This window comes from Humulus lupulus, chromosome 4 (genome assembly GCF_963169125.1).
Source record: "Humulus lupulus chromosome 4, drHumLupu1.1, whole genome shotgun sequence".
Lineage (NCBI taxonomy): Eukaryota > Viridiplantae > Streptophyta > Magnoliopsida > Rosales > Cannabaceae > Humulus > Humulus lupulus.
In genome coordinates, this window is record NC_084796.1 from 53,809,709 (window position 1) to 53,814,035 (window position 4,327).

A 4,327-nucleotide genomic window follows, 5' to 3' on the forward strand; every position below is an offset into this window, starting at 1 on the left:
CAACGAGCCATGTCAGTGAAGGCTTGGGAGACACTAGATCAGTTAGTATGTATGACCAGGGACGCAGAAATACTGGGAATCAAAGGGATCACCCAGATTTACGAGAACACCTAAACCATAATCGGGGTAATGATAACCCCTCGAATCCAGATCTGAGGGACCATCTCAATGGATGCAAGGACCCTGTGGGGAGGTGTGAAACTGGGGTTGTGATCAACGATAACCAATTTCAAGTCAGACTCCTCGTGGATCCAGTCCAAGAAAGGATTGAACAATTGGAAAGAGCATTCAGGCTCTTACAAAATGAACGAGGTCGGGATCGGGACGAAGAGTTTGATGAAGAACTCGAGCCCTTTTCCCCTCATATTTCCAGCACCCCATTCCCTTAGGGATTCCGAATTCCTCATGTCCCACCATTTGATGGGAATTCCGATCCATACAGTCATTTGAGTACGTTCAATACAATCATGCGAGTGAGTAATGTGGCCTACGAGCTCAAATGCATGCTGTTTCCAGCATCGCTCACAGGGCCAGCAAAATACTAGTTTGAGAAGTATAAGAGACATTCGATCGCTTCTTGGGATCAATTGTCTAGAGATTTCAAAAAGCAATTCAAAGCCATGGTAAGAATTAGGCCCAAGGCATCTGCCTTGACCAATGTCCGACAGCAGCCGAATGAAACATTGAAAAGTTACCTAACAAGGTTTAATTTTGAAGTCGCCCGAGCTTGTGACGTAGACAACAGTGGCCATTTAATGATTGTCCGAGCCGGAGTAATGCCTGGAAGTCCTCTATAGGAGGACATGTAGAGGAAGCACGTAAGGTCCTTAACCGAGTTCATTCGACGAGCTCAGAGGTTTGTTAATGTAGAAGAGGCGAGGTCAGCATTGAATATGATTTCTCAGCCCTCAGCTTCCAGTGATCCCGTCATGGAGCAACTGACCAAGTACGGGTAAATGCAACACCAAATGCATTTGAGACAGGAGCAACTCTGTGAGCATCTACAGACTTTGTGGACTTATGAGCAGCAGAGAGATGCAGCAATGAGGAGTGTGCTGCAAAAGGCTCTGCCCAAATCTGGTCCGCAATTTCCAGCGTTCCCAGATCAACTTTTGAATCCTTGGACTGACAACGTTGATGACAATGAGGAGTCCCATGGAGAGGACTCCGGGTAGAGGGGGTTTCCTTTCCCTTTTGTGTTGTTTTGTTTTGTTTTCTATTAATGTCTGTTAATTATTGTTTCTGTGACTGTTTTTAGTATGTTGTTTGTCTAGGTTTTTTAGTTTCTATTTTAGCTTTTAATTGTTTTAGTTGTGTTGTTGTGTTAGTTGTATTTGTGCATGAGAGATATTGTGATTTAATCTGGCTTAGTGTCCTGCTCGATGATGAGATATTCCACCTCATTCCATTTGTGTGTTGCCCAAATTTTATATGTTAAATGTGCTCGTGTAGGTGCTAGTGCTATCATTAATTCCCTCTTTTAGTGCCTTGTCAATAGATGTGTACTTGTGTTATCCCACCACACTTTGAATTTTTCGAATAACAAACTTCTTGTGAAATTTTAAGCTTCTAGAATTGTTTAGTGCACCCCTCGAGGAGAAATCCTAGCTAGTTTTTCCCTTTAGAAATGATTTAGGCCATCTTTGGAGGTTTGGGCCTTTCAAGCTTTCCCCATATTATTATTTCCCTTAGTCACCCTTAGTTTGAGCTAATGAGCCTATTTCTTTTTCTTAATACCTGTCATTAATGCTACCCTTTGCTTCAATTGATGTTTTTAACTTTCATTCCCTAACCTAACTGCTGAAACTTATCCAGAACCAACTCTTTGCAGTAAGATTGGGGTGAGTGTTAGCCATGTGGTGAGCTATTCCGAGATTCATATATTAGCCACATTGGGGACAATGATGGGATGTAAGTTTGGGGTGGGGGAATTAGGTCACAAGTCAACACATAAAAAATTCTCTTGCTATACATATATATATATATATATTGTTATCTGTTTCAATGATACTGTTTTGTGTGGAAAAAAAAACAGAAAAAAGTATACAAAAAAAGAAAGAAAGAAAAGTAATAGTAAAGAAATGAAAATAATAGTAGCAAGGGAATTAGAGTGGAGCAATGAGTCATTGTGAGTTACACATACATTTTGGGGTGAGAGCTTGAGAAACATAATAATAATAATAATAATAAGAAGAAAGGTTCTTGATAAGTGAGGTGGTTAGGTTATAAGCTAGTAGAAATATTATCTTTTACCCTACCCTAACCTAAGCCCCACATTACAAGCCAAGTAAAGTCCTTTTGATCTAGGGGGTAAAACTAGACTACATTAGTGGAGAGGAGTGCACTAATTCAACCTATGGGAGCAGATAGTTAAACTTGAGGATCAAGAGTAGTTGTTAGAGGAATTCAAGGTGTTGTTGGGAAGCATTTGTACACACTATTGACTGGGTGACTTTAGGGAGGCATTAGTGATATCTTTAGCACTGAAAATGGGAAATGAGACATATAAAGTCAGGGCATAATCACTACCAGCACATCATTCCATTCCACACACTTCTGAGAGCAAAATTTCTTCACTAAGCCACATTTGATTATTCAGGACTCTCTCATGTACAAGTCTATGTTGTTGCTATCTGAGTTTTTGTAGTGTTTTTTTATTTCTATTTTCTTCATTACTCGAGGACGAGCAATATGCCAAGTTTGGGGTGTTGATAACTCTATGATTTAGAGTTATTTTTGTGATCTTTGAACTTGTTTTTAGGTTGAAAAGAGTAGTGAAAGTCTGTTAATTGTAAATTTGTTCAACTTTAACCTTTTTGTTTTAAGTAGTGAGTCCATTTTAGAGTCTGTGAGTTGTTGTTAGTAATTATAAATATTTATGTAAATTTGTGTGTTTTGTCATTCAGGAAAGGAACCTTCAAAGCGCCAAGTGGAATTAAAGGAATCAAAAGAAAAAGGGGACAAAAAGGGAGCATTGCTGCTCGGATGCTGTAGGCCAGACTCGTAGCAATTCTGGGAAAAGAAGGATGACGTGGACAAAAGCCAGCTGCACTTAAGTAATTACCTCAGCGCCTATGTGGCACCCATTTTTATGAATGAAGTCAGCTAGCTAAGGTGGCAAGAAGAAATGGACCAAAGATGGAAAAGGGCTTTCTAATTAGGGTAAGGAAAAGGACCCTAAGAGGAGACCCAGCCGAAATAGAAGGGGAGTACCATTTTTACCATCTAACCAAAAAATTCAGGAGGAGAGTACAGAGAAAAATAGTGAAAAACAGAGAGATATACACAGAAGAGGAAGGTCAAGAAGCTCACGGCTAGGAAGAGGACTTAGCACAATACTTGCTACTATCTCTTTCTTCTACACACCTCATTTTGTAGTGTATACACTTATTTGTCTAATCTGTGAACTGTGTTACTATGGATGAATTAATTTTACCTGGGTTTGTAACCTTGATTTTAGACATGAACTAATCACCTTGAGATTTGGGTGGCTATGAATCCTATGTGATGAAGTATTAATGCAATGCATGAGTTTAGTAATTTGCCTTTGTTCATTCAAGTGAAATTAATGTTTAATGATTGTTGATTACTGGCCATAACTAACAATTAAACTAGCTAGATCTGATTTTGGAAAGAATCTATCTAGTGGAATCAACTTGAATGATGCAAGAGAAATGCCATGTTTAAGTAGTTCTTAGTAGTGAAATAGGAATATTTTGCCACCTTGTATAACCTGAGATTTGGTGATTAAATGCGTGTTTTACAACCTGATTTAATATAGGAATGTGTTGAATTAAGTTGTGGAATTATATCAGTGGGTTTTGGAAAAAGCTTACTGGCGTATTGTGAAATCTGTTAACTCTGTGCATAATTGCTGAACGATTGCTATAACAACTGGGCAGATTAACATAGGGGGAAATAGCCATCCAGATCTACTTATTCACATATATTTTTCCTGAATTAAATTCTTCTGAGATCTTAGTTTTATTTTAATTGAAATTACTTGTACCCATTTAAATTCAGATTCATATTCCATTTATTTTCATAATTCTGTTTCCTTTTATTTTTAAATTGTTATTTAGTTGATTTTGCAATTGTTTTATTTGAAATCCCTGTGGAGACGATACTTACTTATCACTATATTACTTGTTGCCGACTGTGTACACTTGCACATTTTAATTGCGTAGAGTAATTTTCACAACAGGGGACAACCCTTCTAAAAGGAAGAAGAATGAAGGGAATATTCCCGAGGCAGAAGGGGGGAAAGAAGAAGAAAGGGGAAAGATATTTCTCCGTATACAAAGTGTATACCGAGCTCAATGAGTCT